This window comes from Podarcis cretensis (genome assembly GCF_951804945.1).
Source record: "Podarcis cretensis genome assembly, chromosome: 2".
Classification (NCBI taxonomy): domain Eukaryota; kingdom Metazoa; phylum Chordata; class Lepidosauria; order Squamata; family Lacertidae; genus Podarcis; species Podarcis cretensis.
The window spans coordinates 81521942-81543131 of NC_137171.1; the positions used below are offsets into that span (position 1 = coordinate 81521942).

The 21190-nt window shown below is 39.5% G+C and overlaps 1 protein-coding gene across 3 annotated transcripts in view; it reads right to left on the reverse strand.

The window, feature by feature from the left end:
- WNK2 (WNK lysine deficient protein kinase 2) overlaps positions 1-21190 on the reverse strand; it is a 111936-nt gene that overhangs the window by 87098 nt on the left and 3648 nt on the right. The window lies entirely within an intron of this gene.

Sequence of the window (21190 nt, forward strand, 5' to 3'; positions counted from 1 at the left end):
CACACCCACCCAATATATTGATTTATTCCCCTTTAGTTCAGACTAAACAGATTCACGTTTCTAATCCATTTGTGACAGAAATAAGTTGTGGTTAAAAATAGCCTGCTCAAGTCAATTTAACTGAACTTTCGTGCAGTTCTGTCATCCATTTGAATACACAGTATTTCATCTAGAATATTATTAGAGAAATAATTTGCCCATTAATTACTCTAACCAGCTGATTAAGATAGAACAGATGGACAAAGATCAAGATAAATCCATTTATAAATCCTTCAGCAGCTGCAGCCGTGGGTGCTGCCAGATTTCAGGGAGGATGATACGCTCTGGAGCCATCACCACCCAATGTGCTCCCACCATTCTGGTAAGAAGTTGGGGGGGGGGAGTCCTGTTTTGCTTTCCCCCTTCAGAAACTTGAGTCTAAGGTGGTGCATTAATACTGCACTCACAGTAAAAACAAACGGATATGCCCTCGATGAAAGAGGAAAGGCAGGTCATCTGGGAGAAACTTTTTACTCAAGTGGGGATATGTGTATTTCAGATCCCACAGAACATGCTCTTCAGCTTGTTCTATTCCCTGCCACACATATTATATTCCCACTGCCTGTTCCAAGCATAACTGTGGTTTGTATACTGCCTAGAAGAAATTCACTGGTTTCTTGTTTTCATGTCAAAGTGTACTAATGCAAGGAGGATAAACAAATGGATATATACCCTTGATGAGCGAGGGCAGGACAACTGGGAGGGATGTTTTACTCATTTTACTCAAGCAGGAATATGTCTATTTCAGATGCCACAGAACCTGCCCTTCACCTTGTGTCATACACAGTCATGCATAATATAGCCCCACTACCTGTTCCAAGTGTTGACACCTGTTCCAAGTGTTGACTGTGGTTTGTGTACTGCCTAGAAGAAATTCACTGATTGATGGTATACCAGGAAACAGCTATTCTTATTCTCTTGTCAAAGTGCATGAATAAAAGGAGGTTCTTCATATTAGATAAACTGACAACAATAAATTAACAAACTACCTTAGCTTCCTTGTGTTAGAGCTGGCCTTGACCAGAGGTCATTTCATCAATATTATATAATCCAAACTACCAAACAAATTTATAGTGTTACATACACTAGGAATTACATTTGGAAATTGCTTTGGAGTGGGGGGATACCTTATTCAGAACAAATATACTTCTACTAAGGTAGTTTCTTTGATCATCAATTGTATTCATTCACAATTCTACATCAGGCTGTTATTTTGACCAGGGAAGCAGTGCTGGGGCAGAGTTTATTAACCTTTTCCTCTTGTGCTATTTCCCTGATTGAAATAGTTCCTTCCTAGAAGCTGCTATTGTACTTGTGTGCTTTTTCCTCCCTACATTGCTAATGGGCTCTGGGCAAACTTAAGGAGCTGAAAGCTTTAGGCTAGTCGTGCTTTCCCAATTTAGCATTTCTGTTTGGCAAAGTCCCACATGAAATCCAGATCACAGATTTCTCACATCACGGTTAGGGTGCAGTCTTATACACAATTTGCTGGGGAATTAGTCCCATTGAAATCAATGCGGCTTATTTTAAAGAAGGCATGTAAAGGATTGCACTGCTATTTGAGCCCTGAGTTAGTGGCTCGTGTTGGCAAAACCAAGTACTGGATCCCTAATTAGAATCCAAGATGAGGTGCATAGCGCATCAGCTGTCTGAAAGCATGTTCCAGGACACATCCCAAAACAAGCAGCTGAAGCAGGCATACTGTTGATGAACCATGCTATAGAGGTTTATATAATGCACTTTCTACCGGTCTTGCATGGGTTTTACAAGATGTGGAAAAGAATCCTGCACAAGTGACTGATGATTCTCTAAAAGCCAGAATGAGTACCTACCAGCACTTGAAACAGAGACATGAAACCTAAACTTTAACATTTTAGTGCCACATAATGTTCCCCACCTATCTTATGTGATTGTTGGTAGTTAGTAAGCCAAATAGCAGTACACCCTTATTTGGCTTAACTCTCCCATCTGCCTTCATGGATAAAGAGACAATTAAAGCTGACGCTGACAGCAAATTATCCTCCAGAGAAATATAGTGTGGGAATGATTTATGCATTTGCTAAAGACAACCATACTCATTCTCCGATTACACAAGAGGCACAGAAGCCCATTTTTGGTTAAAGAAACGCCGTCAAGGTTCGGTGGTCTAAGTTTGTCCTATCTTGACAGGCAAGCATACTGCAGTGTTTCATTTTGAACTGGCATCTTACCAAACATATGTTTTTGAAATCAAAAGCATTTAGAGGAAAAATCAGGAAGGACTTATAAGGCTGAAATCTGTACACAAAGTGTCCAACGTGCTCTTCTCCCACCCCCACCCCCACCCCGATACTTGATTCACTGTTTTTCATATTTTGAATACATTACACATTTCTGAAACCATGTGGTCATTTTAGGCTGTGATTTCATGTGTGAATGTGCACGTGTATTGTTACATGCATCATCAACAAAGCTATCACTTCACAAAACAATATATCAATTTCCCACAGGCAATGGGATTATGTTGCTGTTGTTGCTGCTTTACCTGGGAGCAATTCCTACAGTTCCATTTTGAACTGGTACAGTCTCCAGGGGAAGCTGCCATATATTGTTTCCTGAGCATTTAGATCAGCTCAGAAAAGCGTACACACCGAGAAGAGATGGCAACACTGCTGGCTTTGATGGAGCTGAGCCAGAGGAAGATAGGGCGTAAAGTACAGGCACTGTTAACCATACTCATTAACAGGGCAAGCGAAGGACCCAGCCTACAATTCCTTTGATATATGTTACGGTTGATTCTTGCTTTATAGCATGAATGGCATCCTGCATGTCAAAGGGCACAGAAACCGAGGCTGTGTGAACCCCAAGCTGCTAGAGGTACAGCAGCAAACATGTTGATGCCCTCCCTCCCACACCTCTTAGCTCTAGGGGTTTAGCTCTAGGTCCTCCAGACAGGGACAGGGCAGGGCACCAGCATGCAAAGAAACCCAAGTTTCCCCTACGTTTTGTACTGAAGTACACATGAAGTCTCTAAATCCAAAATCCAAAAAATAGCACGATCTGTTATGCTAATCTTTAATTGAAACAAATAATCAATATGCTGTTTAACCAGCATTCCTGCTTTATTAAAATAAAGAAGAGGAATATTGCACACCTGGGTAGCTCAACTATTTGATCCATAATTGATCCTAAAAGAAACTGCAGCTTATTCTGAGGGTTCTAATGGACCAATCTCTGTAATTAGAGGTTTGGATAACCTCCCTGGCTTAGCACAGATGTAGCTGGGATACCCTGGCTGCTGTCATCCATGCACTGTTGACTTCCAGACTGCAATGCTGAAATGTGCTCCTTGTGAGGCCACCCCGGAAGTTAGCCCAGAAGTTGCAGCTACTACAAAAAGCAATGCTCACCGAGGCAGAATACTGCTATTATACTGAAAGGCTTGACTGGCTGCCAGCTGGCTACCAGGCAAAGTTCAAGGTGCTGATACCAGTGTACAAATGGCTTGGGACCAGGATACCTAAGATTGTCTCGCATCTTATATACCCACTTAATCACTGCTCTCTGCAAGAGAGGGCTTCCGTTCCTACAGATATCACATCTTATCACATTTCAGAAAGAAAAGCAAGCAGGATCAGATGCTACTATTCTAAGAAGAACAGTAAACTAGCAAGGAAGAAATCCAAAGAAGAATCAGAGTTATGCAAAACCAGACCCAGGAAGCAAGTTATATAGACACACGTTGTGGTTAAACACAACAGTTTAGGATCAAATTCACGAGGAAGTGGGTAGTCAGGCTCAGAAATCATATAAAACACAAGGCAAAAAAGTGTTAGTAAAACCAAAAAGCAAGAGGGTGAGGCAAATGTTTGCCAGAGGATTTTAAAATCAGGAAATAAGGTCTGAGACTTGAGTATGAAGGTCATGCAACATTCAGAATTAAATAACTATCAAAGTTATTGGTAGGGTAACTGGCATTTATGGATGCTTACTGGGAAGACTTGTATATTCTGGACAACTATGGAAATCCAGAGAAGTGCCCGTGAATCAAGGCTAAATGATAGTGCATGGCTAGATTTTTTTAAAAACTATTTCCCTTTTTCGCAGATTATACCTTTTAAATAATAGATGTACGGTAGTAGATTTAAGTCAGAGAAACACAGTTAATTTCATTTTATGCATGCTCCTATGTTTAATTTCTAAAAAAGAAAAAAAGGTTCTGAGGCTCAAAACTGCCTAGAAGCCATGTTGAAAAAATACATAACCAGTTCTAGGTGTTTGTGGTTGACTGTTGGTGGAGGGCCAACAGCTTATGTGAAGCACAGAGTTCTTTATTTATTATTACATGATTTAAACAAAGTCCAGGGCTCAGCTATGGAAAGCCTTGCAAGAGTTGGAGATCTCATTTTGAAAATGGCTTAGTGTAAGGTTACCAGATTTTTTTTCAATGAATCCGGGGACACTTTTCAACTTCAGTAGGAATGATAGGATTTTGTCAAGGGACTGGTTTGTAAATCTGGGGACTGTCCCCGGGAAACGGGGACGTCTGGTAACCTTAGCTTAGGGTGCACCTTGAATTATGGTTCAGGACTAAAGTCATCGAGGCAATCTACTTAGGAGTTTCAGAAGTCTTAAGGTTTGAACAGTCTACAAGAATTTGTCCCTGCATGAAGGTGAAACTTTGACTCAGCCAAAGCATTTGGCAGTAATGAAAGTCAATTGGAAGACAACATATGGAAACAGGTTTTGTTTTTCAGTCACTTGGCTGCTAAAGACAATATTTTGCTGTTGCTCTGCAAGGTTACCAGTAGGGATTAGGAAAACACTGCATTAAGAAGTGACAGGTTTTAATCCTTTATTTGACAGGTTCAGTATTGTGATTGCTGCTTGCATACTGTGATTTCATATCTTGCTATCCTCCCACAAAAGCTGTATTTTCTTTTAATACAAGTCATTAACCTTGACTTATGGAGTCAGTGTTTTAATTTAGAATATTTTATATTAGATTTTACAGGATACTAATGTTTGGCGTTGATCATTACTTTTATGCACTGGCCACAGCAGGAAAAAAAAAGATAAAAGGATTAACCATTATCTCCATTTGGTCAGGATCCAAAATAAAAAGCTTCACAATAACCTTATGTTCCCTATAGAGTTTTTAAAGGCCTATTAACTATATTAAGATGATGGTTTGGTTGCCTGCACTGTATCAGGAGGGAAAAATAATTTAATAGGCAATATTATATATTTAAAAATTTAGATGATGATGATAATAATAATAATAATAATAATAATAATAATAATAATGACATCAATATTTAACATTAGCAAAATCAGTTTTGGCAATAGGAGCTAAGTACTTAGGAGCCTCATATAGCTAAGTGGTGATGAGTTTTTAAGAGATATTCATTGAACAAAAGCCTACTGGACACGAAAGTATTGCAAGTTGTGACATAAACACATGTATGTAAAGTCTCATAAAACTTACTGCATGATACCAATAATTTAAATCGTCCCACATCGGGAATTTGGCAGCTCTATCCCATCACGAGAAATGTGAGCAGTTTAAAATGTGCTCAAAATAAAAGGTAAATTGTGTATGTTCATTTCATAGTATATGTTTTCTGTACAACACCACAAATCAAACTTTCAACGGGCCTTTTATTTACTACGCATTCCACTTATTAGCTAACCCAGTTCAGATTATATGTTTGCTTTATCTTACTGTAAACTTCGAAGTATTTGGTGATGGAATTTAAGAGCACTTAATAGAGGTTGTGTTGACATTGGTAGTTTCTATTGTAATAGTATGGAGTGGAAGTGGGTGTCTTGCATCTCCCAAAGAAATGTGCTGGCATTTGGACTCAGATGGATTGGTGTTTGGCCACTTCCAAGGCTGAAGGGCAACATTGTGCTTTGACTGATCATCTGGTGCTAGCCAAATAATTGGGTGCATGACAGACATCTAGTCTTGCCCAAATGAAGACTAGGACTCTTGTGGGCTTTTAATGGGGAAACCATTAAACTAAAGGGGAACCACCTCGACCAAGGAAGAAGGCTGGTGACCTCAATCCTACAAAAAACATAAAACTTTAAACTAGGGTATCCAGATTTTTAAAAGAAGTAGTACAACTCATGCAACACGTTGGCAACTAATATACATACAATAATTACCAAAATAATTATACATTCTTTATCAATCTTCTGAGAGAAATTTCAGCTTTATTCTCTTGCAAGTCTAGCATAGCTTCAGCTTCAGGTCTTACAAAGCAGCTGTTAACTGGAGTAGACAATAATAAGCTAGATGGTCTGATGGTTTGACTGGGTCATACCATTGTTTTATAATCCCACAGGGAGAACTGTCCTTCAGCAAAGAACATGAAGTAGAATGAACTGTTCTGAGCCAGAACTTAAAAGCAAAGTTCAACAGCAGTTCTATTCAGACTACATCCTTTCCCACAACAACCTTGGGTATACAGAAACATTACAGCAGTAATGACAAACTTCTATTCCTCTCCTTTTAGCTTGCTGCACACATGCATGTGTCACCATGCACAGGATAAGGCAAACTGTGGTGACGTGTTTCCACCTGTTTGAGGCAACTATGATTCTGCAATGAGGAAACGAAGAAAATGAGGGTAGATAAGGCTTAAGGGTCAGATTACTGTATATGAGTTATAGTAGGATGCTGGACCTTTGTATACATGAGTGTGTCAATAAGAGAATCAGGTAAAGAATGTGTTTTGGTACAAAGGCGACAAGCTCAAAACTCATTCATTTCAGTGTCCAGTAAAGAATTTGAGAAAGAGATAGTCACAAAGGATTTAGGTTTCTCATATTAGCTCGGGGAAAATGCGCCAATTGTAGCTTCAATGATCTATTAAGCAGTTGCTTCATTCTGGGCAGCTATCCTCCACTCCAAAACACACTTTTCTTTTGCTCAGGCAAAAAAAGAAAAAGCTGTTTCTATGTATTCTCTGTATTTTGCAAAGTATAGGCACAGATTCAAACATGGGTCACTGGAGGATTGCAATGCCAGGTTGTAATTAGAGCTATTTGCTATTTGCTACTCCATGGCAGGCCATAAAGGCTTCAAGTGTGTCCTGAGACCAAAAATGGTTTCAATCAGTGTTTTAGTTGCTGGCCCCAATGACACTGAAACACACTGCCTTTGTATAATTGTAATCAAAGATGTGGCATGCATGAAAAGGCCTCTCCCGGGTTTGGAGGCCCTACGCTGGTATGTAACCAGCTAACTGTGAAATAATTATAGCAAAGGCACCGTGGATTAACTGAAAAGGAGGCTTTCCTTTGTTACTTGGGCTCCTCCTACATACATGGACTGCACCTGTGTAAGACTTTTTATTATTCTTATTATTAATTGATTTATAAACTGTTTACTTACTGAAATGTCTTCTAACTGGCAAAATTAACTCCTGAAGCAGTATAACAGAATGGCAGAGTGAGGACGCAACTGGTCACAAACAGGTAGGTGTCTGAGATTCCTGGCCCCTCATACTACCATTAACACCCCTTCACAAAGTAGGTGCATAAACATGGACTGTGCAAGACAATAGGGAGATCTTCTGGCCTAAGGATCCAATGTGGCTGGGGAGATACAGATTAGCGTCTTCACCATATAGTTTTCTCTGCTGTCTTCCTGACCCTGACACAGGTTCCTCATTCACTATCTCAGAACCATCCCTTCCAACTCAGAAACCCAGGAAACCTCATTGAAGCTGCGTGTCATTTATTGGCTTCAGAATCTGATCTTTCTCTTTCTCTTTCACTCCTACAAACACCCCTTGTTAGTTTCAGGCTGGAATGGAACTATAGGAAACTATAGGAAACCAACGGAACTCTTTGTTTGCAAGTTGCCAATAGCATTTGTTTGCACTGTAGCTGTTTAATGTCTTAATATTGTAAGGTAAATAAAAGTTTAAGTAACTGCTGGACTGTTGGTATAAATGCTAAATAAAAGTTTTTGTTGCAAGGGAGCCAGAATGGTGTAGTGGTTAAGAGAGGTGAACTCGTAATCTGGTGAACCAGGTTCGCTTCCCCCCACTCCTCCACATGCAGCTGCTGGGTGACCTTGGGCTAATCACACTTCTTTGAAGTCTCTTAGCCTCACTCACCTAACAGAGTGTTTGTTGTGGTGGAAGAAAAGAAAGGAGATTGTTAGCCGCTTTGAGACTCCATAAAGGGAGTGAAAGGCTGGATATCAAGTCCAAACTCCTCCTCCTCCTCCTCTTCTTCTTCTGAGGCGCTTCTATGCTCAGTGCCCTTCTGCCACCTTCACTGCTGCTCTTGGGTCCCATATCCTAGTCTACCACTATCCTGGCAGTTGCAAATGAGAAAAGTGGAAGTACAAATGCATTCACTCCCTTCACAACCTTGTAGCAATATAGATGGACTCTGCCTTCTACTAAACCCTAGTCTGCATAAACTCTGTGTTGGGATAGGACACAATAAAACTAGTGTAAATATTAAACTTTAGACTTCTTTTTTGCATGTAAATAGCAGCCAACTATGGCATGTTCACATTGTAAATGAGAAAAAGAAGCACAAAGAACTGCATTCTATTTTTGACATTTCACCCTCCCACATATACTACCATTTTATTTAGAAACTTAAATCTTTATCCCACAACTGCCTAATGCGCCATTCACAAGGCATTTTAGTAACAGCTGTTGAATTATTATCCAGCTCTAACTTCATGGCAACAACAAAACTAACAAGGGACATGTTTAATCCTAAATAGTTTCACAATATTCTGTAATTCCTTTCTGAAAGAATTCTTATAAGAGTTCTGATAAACACAGATAACCTTAGTCCAGTCAATACTTCATTACAGATAGGAGTAAATGTATATTTTAACTTAGTACTGTAGCCACTAGATCTAAAATTGATGGCTAGCACCAGGATGGGAGTATTGATTTTCATCATCTGAACTAAGAGGAGTGTTTATAAAAATAAACAAGACATATACTCCTTAATGTGTACACATCTTCTGAGTAATATTCTCAGCTTGCATTAACTCTGTTTATCTCCAATAGGCCTTAGATTGAAAAAGCAGGCTTAAAATAGTCATAGAAGACAATTTTAACAGAAAACTAATCTTGTAAAAATACCAGTTTTCACCTGCTTAACAAAAAGAGTAGCAGTGCATTCTGGAATGTGAAGATGTGAAGTTACCTTTCTATACTTGCAACTATATCCGTCCTAAATTATTCCACTGTTTCAGAATCTCATACATGTATATACATACACTCAAATACCCCAGTTTTCTACTTGCTGAAGCCAACCTTTGGAGCCAATTTGCATCTGCACATTACACAGACTTTGGCTATTAAACCTACAAGTCAACCAGAAGGTAAATCTTACCAGAGTGATTTAAATTTGCCATTTCTTGTAAGGGAAGCTTTTTCTTTTGTCCAGAAATATAAAGGGCCTGGAGACGGAGCATGTGATACTGAAAATCAAGTCAGTTTCTTCAATCATTGTACACAAATAGCTCCATATACTACAGTTAGCATTCAAGCCTTATTATTGCTATAAGACCCAATCCGGGGTTCCATTGAAATGGCAAATTAATGTTTAGGGTCAGCTGCAGCAACTTTGCCAGTTAAAGCCAGGTTGTGTGCTCTTAATGTTGGCAGTACAATTCAAGGCATTGGTCAGAAAGAATAACAGGGATAAACTGGCTTATCCGTGGAAAATTTGCAGGAGGGAGCAATAATTATTCCATTTTGTGCATATAAACTGCCTAAGCATTTCATGAGAATGTGTTTCTCTATTAATGTGTCAATGGTGAGAAAGAAAATAAAGGTTCTAAACAGACTGAAAGCCCTTTATTAAGTATTTACTGACTTGCAGTGAACACCAAAATGAAAGGAAATACTTACTCAGCTTGCTACTCATAAGCTCTTGTACAATTGCCAATTTGTACGCTATGTTTGTCCAAATAACATAAATTAATGCTTGTTGTATAAATATGTGCTTTGATTCTGTCATTACCTAACCTTAGTTAAATGTGTATCACGCAGTTGAATCATGATAGCTATTAAGCATACTTCTAAATACCACTAGTGATTATATTTATAACAAGTCCACACAGCACCAGCAACATTCAGCTTGAACTACATCACTGGTTTCTTTCATATATACTTTTTCTTCGTCCCAATGCTCTCTTGTAATTTGCAGAAATAACATACAATCATGATCAGAGCTCTACACAAGAAAATATATTAATTGCATTACAACCGATCGATACTTAGAGGCACCATGCCATGAGTGACATGTCAATGCCTTTCCTCTTATTACAATATTCAGTATACAGTTAGGTAATATCCCCCAACTTACATCCTGTTTTATAATCCCCTTTGACCATTAAGTTTTTAAAATACAACACCATATCAAAGTCTGCCCTAACCTATATAAAGTGATGTTGGGTTTAAATGATATACCAAAGCATAAATTTTATTACTGTTTGTCTCAATACTGACAGGCATGAAGACAATAAGAGCTATTTACTGCAGTTTAAGAGTTTCGAAAACTAGCATATTTCCAACTATAATTTTATAAAAGTTAAATTAATACTTTATTCATAATGACAACAAACTGTACTGTTTTATAGGCTGTTGAATATATTCCAGTCATGTTCTTATAGTAAAAATAAAGTTTAGATTTTATACTTAAACTAACAAATGTTGCATATTTCAATTTTGCCCAGACTTTAAAAGTGTCCACCTTCCTCCTAACGTAAGATGAAGTAAAAATTTTCCCAGGATGCTTCTCTTTCTTAAAATGTTAATATCTAGTTAATCTAATGTTTAATTCTATATAGTGAAATCAGTAGGACTTTAAATTACATTATTCTGACTAGTAATGTTTATATCAAAGCAGAAAGGCCCATGCTTCATCTCATGCTGATCAAAAGATCTAGTCTCATTGCACCGAGTTTGAAAGGCTAACAGAGAGAATTATGCAGCAACCAAACCTAAGGATGAGGATTGGACTGCCTGCCCTTTTTCCAAATGTTTTAATGCTGTACACCTGCTACTTGTCATTAAGGTTTTTTAACCCCCAACATTTCACTAAAAACAACATACCCACACTTTGTTACATTGCTGAAACTGTGTTGCATATATTTACAAGTCACAGTTGTGTCAACAGAACATGTGTTTAGTGATGACATTCTAAACATTTTAGAAGTAATGACTGTATCACTAACTTAAGTCCTACCATCCGGAAATGCTCCTCGGGTTTTGGGTGACTGATCATCCAATTGATTGATCTCCCAACCGCATGAAAAACCAACCTTACAGAGATGTTGCAACAACAGGAGATGGGCAGGGTGGCCATGTGCCCTACTTTATAGAAGACAGTCTTTTCTAGTCCAAGTCCAGTTTGAAGACAATGAATTATAAAAGCGGTGAGCATGGGCCTTGAAGCTACACATCAACAGCAGACCAAGCAGGCACACAGGTGAAAGTTTGCCCATATGGTGAGTAGTACAGTATTTGTATTTAAAATCCAGTAATTAAAATGCATTAATTGGCATAGGCATCTTTTTTGATGATGCATTTCCTCCTCTTTTTCTCAAGAGCAGCCACAGTGGTGGAGTGATGCCACACCACTAACCTCCTGCTGATACTTATTAGGATGACGAGGGAGGGTGCTGTAGCTATGGGGGGGGGGGCTAGCCAGGGGGGTTTGCTCCAGGTGAAGCTTCCAGAGGGGCACCATTGAGGCTCCCAGCCTGTGTGTGTGTGTGTGTGTGTGTGTGTGTTTGTGTGTGTGTATGCAAATGTGCATGGGTGGTGTCAAACTTTGTCTTTGACCCGATTAAAATAAAGCCTAGTTTCGCCCCTGGTGGGGTGGGGGGGCAGTGCTGGGCAGCAACAAGGTCAGGGTTGCAGCAAAGCACCAGAAGGAGTGCTGAACTGTTCATGCATCATTGGAACAACAGGAAAGCTGCTGTTGAGAGGGTGGGCAGTGCAGTACTGACTCCTGGCCCCTCCTGCAGTAATTCCTGTTTTTTGGCAATGGGACACTCCAAAGATAAAGAGCATAAGAAGCCAACAACAGAGAAATGATGCAAATTAGAAATCACAGGCTAAGTTTTTGGATTTGACAAGAAGTGAAGTGCAATTCGAAGATGGGCAGAATCATAAAGACGTTTATATAACTTTTGATAAAATGTACCATAACAAACAAGTTCAAAAGAACAAATAAAATCAGCCTGAAAAATGCGGACAGAAACAAATCAGACCGCCAGGATGAGAGAGCATGAAACATTATAGCCAGACACTGGAGAGACCTGTCAGGAGTAAGCATGGGCCATTGGTATCAAATAGTATGGGAAACAGCCTTACTAGAAAAACTAACCAATAAACTGAAACTGACAAGGGGACAAATAGAAGAAGACACTTTCACCCCGGTATGGCTCCCCTTTATTGCATACACAGCCCAACAAGACAATGACATGACTCCACCAACATAATCTAAATCAATATTGCTAACCTGATATAAAAACATCCACCTACCCCACTCACACATGAAAACAAAGTTCCCCACAGCCAACCGCAAACAACCACACCCTAGGCCAACCCCAACCTCTCTCACCACCAAAGCAACACAAGCAAATATTAAAGAGAACCTGAACAAGCGAAGCTGACACAAAACCCCACACATACATTAAGCAAAATAGAAACAACGCCACCCAGCCCCAGCCCCACTCACCATGCCCCCCTCCACCTCTTTCCCCCTTTCTTTCCTAATGTAACACTAATGTCTCAACAAATGAAACTGATCTATAGAAAACGTAACTTGAAAAAGAGACATTGCACATACTTTTGTAAACCGAGAAATCTTTAATTAAAAATATGTTAAAAAGCAAACAAAAACTACAACTAAGATTCTGGCCATCCCAATAAGATTTCCTGAAGCTATAAACCCATTACAGGTTCTGTTGTGCTTCAGTTTTAAGATCAAGTGTGGTTTGACTCCCTGCAATTAAGGCATCTATTAAGTCAGTGCAAGAGTTATTTAACATTACATCTCAGAAAATCCTATTAGGAAAAAGTTGACATTTTGACCTTCCTCCATCTTGTTTCCAATACCTGCTCACCGTTAACTTAAACCTCTTATAGAATTAGTTTACTTCAATAAAAGAATTGTTTGATTATTTCAAGACCCCATTAACTAAACTAATCAAAGCATGTATGAGTTTCCATCAAAAAACAAACAGATGCAGAAAATAATCACTCTAGGTAGACCAAAACTAGAGCGCGCTATATTAGATTCTGCCCTTAACAGCCGTACAGAATCCTTGAAAAGTGTTTTATGTCCTATTATAGCAAAAACCACTGACCAGCAAATGGGGCTAAAGCTCATATTACTCTCTGGCTGTTTACCTTCCCAACAATGGCTTTTCATTACTCACCCAGGATTGTGACATTTTATTTAAGCACAGCTCATGCAGCTGACACATTGCTATATCAGTTCATAACAGTTCTGGACCAAGACATTTTGCTGCCTGAAGTAGAACCCAAATGGCACACTGACACCCTCTATGCTACACATTTTATAGCTGCACCATTCAGACATCAGTTGCTGCCTTCATCTGCTACCACCCAAAACCAGCTCTACCATTAAACAAGGTGAGGTGACTACTGCAGGCGGCAGCTGCTGGGAGGGAATGCTTCCAGACATTCCTGTCCATTACAGTACAGAGTTGTGTATGTCTCCATCGCTTCATTGGTACAGAAGTAAGATTCAGTTGCCAGTCCAGTCAACTTTTGTATTAGGTTGGGGGAGAAACCCCATCTTGTTCTTTGCCTCAGGCAGCAAACTTTCTTGGGCCAGCTCTGCCACCATCTGAAGAAATCAGCTTCAGCTTACTACACAGTAGGGCCCGCTTGTTCACATCATAACTACCCTACTTTTTAAGCATATACTCATCACTTTCCAAAACATGGTTGTAGCATTAAACATACTTCTTTACAACTAATTAGAGTTTCTGCATCCTCGTACTTCCTAAAAAGATGAATTGGAATTATATACACCTGAGCAATTGCACAGCTTTACATTTTAAGCTTTAGATTCCTCCTAACAGTTATGTTATGGGGGTGCATGCTGTGCTTAGGAAAGAGCATGATTGTGGCTCTATGTACTTATAATTGTGATAGGAAAACCACTCCTGACTAGGCATTTACTGTGTACTATATTATTTTAGGTATTTACTGTGCTTCTACCTTCACTCCCCCAATAAAAAACAAATATCTGGCAAATAAAGCAGTCATAAAGCTTCAGGAATGGGTCAAGAAAGGTACCGTAGATGCACCTATCCCTGGCATCTATCATGAAATCAATAGCTGAAATTCTAGTGCAGGTCCTTGATAAATAGATTTTTCTGCAACCAAGCACTCTCATTTCATTACATAATTTTTAAAGGACCTCATTCCTGTAGTTCATTTCCACCCCCACATTCTCAAAGCTCCATGCTCACATAAACACCATATGCAGACCAAATAGAAGCAAGCTTGCAAAGGGCTCATGCTGAGATATCTCTCTCATTAGTAATGGAAGGTTTGGCTATTTAAACATCTTGCAAACATTGTAGCATCTCCAAAATGGATCACTGAATGATCATATGCTAGAATGCAGGGTAGCAGTCCTTGACCTGCCCCCCCTGACTCATAAAGAAACTTTGATTAAATTTGTACCAACTTGTAGAGATCATCTTCCTGTGTTATTACAAACAAACAAACAATCTGATGATGATACGAAGGACTAACCCCAAATCAAGCTACCTAAAGTATCACTCAGTGCCGTGACAGTTTAAAAGTTTAAAATAATATAGTACACAGTTGGCATTCATATCTGAGCTGAAGCTCTTGATTGAAGGGGATTAGTGCTCTTTGCTTCTACAGCTAACTGGTTTTAGGTAGGGATAGTGGAACACCTACTCCTATTCCTTAGCGAGGTCACTGAAGGTGTGACAAGTGAAGGAGAGAAGCAGAAAATGTTGAGAAAGAGGAAGAGGAGGAGAAAGAGGAAGTAAATACCAATCATGGATTTGCTCAAGCCAAAGATGGAGCTCCCACGAACATGATTAAGGAGAAGCAATCCAATGAATTGAGCTGCACACAGTGAGCCTCTACTGTGTAACCCACAGGACCATGGATGCAGAACTAAAACCCACAAGTGCATGCCCAAATAGTTTGATGGGGATCAACCACCTGCATTTGTTGAAGCTATCATGTAACTTGATTAAAATATTTAAATTCAATGCTATACAGATTAATCTATGTGGATGAAGCAAATGATGACCCTGACCCTATAATGATAGCTGGTTCTATTTTCTTCATCCGCTTGGAGGTTTTCTTCTGCAGCATTGTATGGCATGCAACTGAAATCTCTTCATTAGTAAACATGATGGCTAACAGCACTTCATCTCCATCAAAGCATGCCGGCGTGCGCGTGTCATTTTTATGACTCTGCATGTTGCACAACAGAGGCTCACTTTCCATAGCTCAGTTCCAAATCCCACAAACAATATTTGTCCATGGGTATTTTCTGCTGGATATCGGGCATAAATATGTATATTCAGTGTCACCGTCCTCCTGTTACTCTTTTGCTCATGTTTAGAAGAGAACCATGTCATGCCAATCCTTCACTAAACCACCACCTACCAGCCCATTCTTCCATAGCTTTCCTGGCTTCTTTGCCTCGGCACATAAATTATTCCTTGGACTGCAACTCTTAACTTCCCTTGCCTCACTTTGAATCAGATACTGCATAGATCCCACAGATCCAACCCTGTTGCCCTAAATCACAATGGAGTAGATCCCTGCCGGCTAGCCTAGTTCCTGAAAGCTTGCAATATGCTGAACAACTTTCATCATTTGGGTTCCTGTGCTCACCCCCAGTTCAATAGAATTAGAAATATTTTCTATTTCTTTCATTGTATCCCACCCTACCTTCAAGAAGGAGGTGCCGACATATTAAGAGCAGCAACATAAACAGATATCTGTGATAATGTTTTTATTCTTAAATAAATTAAATAGGTTTATTTGTATAACAGAAGGCAAGACAGCAAGAGTATCCCCCTCAACAATATCTTTCATTTTTTATTACTGAGAACATAGAGTGTTCCTCCACCAGAAAAAGCTAAAGCAGTTTGCAAGATATACATAGAAACATTCCAACTATTCTAAATAAAGACGATAGAAATGCCAGCCAAAGAAAGAGTACAGATCTGTCCTTTTACAATCATGGTTTTGAACATGCCCTTAAAAGATTACATAACCCAACTATACACAAAACCCCATCTAAATGGAGGTTCTTGGCTATTTGCTTCTTTCAAACAAATAGCTGGAGATATATTCTGACATGGTGAGTTAAAGCCAAGATACACAGTCATCACATGCCTTCTTTAGTTTCAACCGTTTCATTTGTCAACAGAAATCTGAACGCTGTTTCACACATTACATTTCTTCAGCTACATGAAAGAATATTTCACACAATTCTGTAACACTGCAATATGTTCATGCAAATGTATTATTTCCAGCCATGTGCATTACACAGAGAGATACAGACAGACATGACTGTGAACTTCAGGTTTTATCTTAATACCATGGGGAATAATAATAATATTAATTTATTATTTATACTCTGCCCATCCAGCTGGGTTTTCCCAGCCACTCTGGGTGGCTCCCAACAGATTAAAAACAGAATAAAACATCAAATATTAAAAACTTCCCTAAACAAGCTCCCTTCAGATGTCTTCTAAAAGTCAGATAGTTGTTTATTTCCTTGACATCTAATGGTAGGGCGTTCCACAGGGTGGGTGCCACTACTGAGAAGGCCCTCTGCCTGGTTCCCTGTAACCTCACTTCTCACAGTGAGGGAACCGCCAGAAGGCCGTCAGAACTGGGCCGAGGCCATTTAGGGCTTTAAAGGTCAGCACCAACACTTTGAATTGTGCTCGGAAACGTACTTTAGAAACTTTATTTTGCTGGACCCAACATGACAGCCACCACCAAAGATCAGAACCAAGAAGCAGCTCAGTTCTCATGCAAAATGCCACTGCCTGGTGGGTCAGCATGTCTCGGGGGGAGACACTGAGTAAAATGAATGGCAGCCAGTGCCAGTAAGAGTGTGTGTGAGAGAAACTGTGGCAGGGATAGCAGAAGTGCCTAGCAGGAGTCTCATGGCACCATGCTGAGGGCTTGTTAGAGCTTGGTGCTGGCCCCAGACAGGAGGATAGACATTTGATACATGCTGATGATCTATCACTGACTTTGTGAAAGGTCTTTCCATCCTCCTACATGATTTCAGTAATGTTATTCAACTTTCTATTATGTAGAGGGATTGTTCAGCTTACTGAATTATAACCGCTTAAGTTATTTTTAAAAAAAATTGTAAAAGTACTCTGATTGGTAAACACAGAAATAAAATCCTTTTAAAGAGTCTTGGTTGTAACCAACTAAGATATACTCTCAGTAGACCCCCTGAAATTAACAGAATTAAGTTAGCAATCACCATTAATTTCAAAGGGTCTTCTGAATGTAGGGCTAACCTTAGATACAATCCTGTAACTGTCACTCCTCTTCATTACTGGAACTTCACTTATCAGGCTCTAAGACTTGCATTCGGACATAACACTAAACCACTGTTTGGCACTACTACAGGAATGAGCACAGGAGCTCAAGTGCTCTATTCTCAACTTCCAGAGCTGCCAACTTCAAACCATCATTTACAAAATCATTGGCATTGCCAGGTGGGACTGGGCTGGGAAGATTGCCCTAGCTTGTTCAGCTAAATCATATTTAAAACCAACAACAGTTCCAGGTTTGGATATAACGACAAGCCACAGTTAAGCTAAAAATGGGAGCAAATTCTTCTAAGGAAGAGTGACTGTATGAACCCAAGAGTAACCTAGGCTCATTCCCATCACACTAAACTATGGTTTAGCATGATATTATTTATTGTTATTACCATTATTACTGTTGTTTAAATTTATACACCGCTCTTCATTTGAAGATCTCAGGCCCGTCCACAAGATTAAAGATACAGGACAGAAGCACAAAATAAATAACTAAAACAAAACAACAACACCTCTTGCACAAACACATTTAAAAGACTGGAGAACAGGGTTTCCCAAACTTCGATCTCCTGCTGTTTTTGGACTGCAATTCCCATCAGCCCTGACCACTGGTCCTGGTAGCTAGGAATGATGGAAATGATAGGAATGTGGTGCAACAGCAGCTGGAGACCCAAGTTTGGGGAACCCTGCCACAGAATAATCATCAGTCAAAGGCCTGGTTGAAGAGGAATGTGTTCACCTGGCACCTAAAGATGTATAATGAATGTGCCAGGTGAACCTCCCTGGTGAGAACATTCCACAAATGGGGAGCTGCTGCAGAAAATGCCCGTTATCATGTTGCCATGGTCTGGACCTTTTGTGAATGAGGTACACCAAGAAGCTCCCCAGATGATGACTGCAGAGTCCTGGTCGGTTTATATTTATATTTGACATCCAATCAAAGTGAAGAAACTCTTAGCACTTTCACAATTCAATGCACAACAGGACAGACAGTGTTTCCCAACACTGAGTGATTTCTCTCTGTTTCATACATAAAGGTAAAGAAAGGTAAAGGGACCCCTGACAGTTAAGTCCAGTCGCGGATGACTTTGGAGTTGCGGCGCTCATCTCGCTTTACTGGCCAAGGGAGCTGGCGTACAGCTTCTGGGTCATGTGGCCAGCATGACTAAGCCACTTCAGGCGAACCAGAGCAGCACACAGAAACGTCATTTACCTTCCCGCCAGAGCAGTACCTATTTATCTACTTGCACTTTGATGTGCTTTCAAACTGCTAGGTGGGCAGGAGCAGGGACCGAGCAACAGGAGCTCACCCCGTCGCAGGGATTCGAACCGCCGACCTTCTGATCGCCAAGTCCTAGGCTTAAGTCTGTGGCTTAACCCACACTGCCACCTGCGTCCCGTTTCATACATACATCCTAAAATATATACCCTTTTAAAAAAGGGGGGGTGCTTTGAACAATAGTTGTAAGGCAATCCCACTGTGTACTTGGCAGTCTGGGGGCAGCTGGTAATTGCAAGTTGTTGGGGTTTATAGATACAATATCTTTATCAAAATACATATATACTGTTAGATCATTAAAAAAAAAACCAAAGCCGTTTACAACAGAAACTATATACAATTTTAAAAGTTGTGCTTTTTTTACAATGTAAAAATTTTAAACAAAATATCATTAACCAACCATTACAGAAATGTGTTTTCGTAATTGCTTACATAAGCTTGGCAGCATAGAGAAGTGTTCAGCAGGCATTTAAAGTTTAAAAGAGAAGGTGCCAGCTGAATCTCTAGTGGTATGCCACAGGACTGCACCGATGACACTAAAGATTCATTTTCTTGTTTTCAGATGAGCTTTGCCAACTCATCTTTTCAAAATGCAGACAACACACCTTACTAGAGTAGTATAAGAAAGGGTTCATTTGCTGCAAAAGAAACTCCTGGTGATTGGGATCAGGGATATACTAAGCAGGGAAGGTAGAGTGCCTGGGGGATGGATTTAACCCCTAAAGGTGTCATTTGCCTAACGGAAAGAAGGTACAGAAAGGGTGACCAAAATGATTAGGGGTATTGATCCATGCTATTTACATAGGAAATATTAAGATGGGGCTTTTTAATACAGTACCGGGGGGGGGGATTACTTGAGATAACATAGAAGTTATGAATAATGTGATTAGAAAGTGAACAAACAAAGAGATGTGTTTTCTTCTCTTTTTTTAACACTGCAACTTTGTTGCACTCTATTAAACTGGATGGCCATAGGTTTAAATATTTGCAGATGTGTAGGCTGCTATTATGGAATATTTTTAAAGAGATGATTTTATAAAACTACCAAAGTCATGACTGACTCCAGACAAGCTACATTACAGCACTCGTATTTGTAACTGGAACGATTAAATGCTAAACTGGATTGGATAATACTTCCTCCCTCTCTCATAAACCTAAAATGGATACAGGAGGCTGCACTAAAACTTTGGTGATAAAGCAGAGCCAACAATACATGGGGTGGTAACCAATGCTAGACCTGCTCAGAGTAGATCAGCTGCAGTTAATAGGCATGACTTAGGTTCAGTCATTCCAGTGGGTCTAGAACTCAGTTGGATACAACCCTATAAATATACATAGCTTTCTTTCAACAATGGCATCTACTTCTGTTACTAATTCATGTGCTTGCTCTCCTACTAGTCTCCAGTTGCACCAAAGCTTCAACATTATTGCAATTTGTTCCATTATAAGTAGCTCAATCAAGTCTAATGTTGCAGGACATAACACTTTAGATTCAGTTTACAATCTGACCCCTACAAACAGCAGGATAATTCAGGACCAAGGGTCTTTAAAAAAAAAAAAAAAGGTCTCATTCTGATACTCATACACAAGCTGGTCAGCATCAATTTTATAATTCAACATTGCAGGTCTGCTGCATGAAATATCACAAAATACAGAATATCCTAAGTGATTAGAAAGAGGTAACAACCAGTCATCATCCTATCATAGTTTAATGAAAAGTATGCATTCCTTGTTGGCTGCAACTTTGCAAAAGGTATTTGAAGCAGCTATTTTGTCCTAGTAATCAACCATTGTTCCAAGACCCCATGAAGACTATTTCTGCAAAACAGCTTCACAAACAAAACAAAAACAAAAATGTGAATTATGACCAATTCCCACAGCCACATCATAAATATAATATGCAACAAAAATAGAGAAGGGAAAAGAGAAGTGGACTGAAAAGATCACAGATGCTTTTTCTCACTTGAGCATGTGTGGTAGAGAAGATAAAGGTCTATTATGAATAAAGACATAGAGCAAAAAGGGGAAAGTCTATTCTGTTTTAGAACGGGAAGTGAGGTTCAAAAAGTCATTTCAGTATCCTGCCATATAGTTTACGTGACCTTTGACAAATAAATGTTAGCCACAGTTATGTTTCCCTTTTTAAGTTAAACAGAAAGTCTTTTTTAGGAGGAGGGAAAAGATGACACTACTGTGTTTAATAACAAATCAGATCCTTCAGTTAGATAAATGCTCATATTGAGCCAAATTAACATTAATATTTCCATTTTCCAATTCAT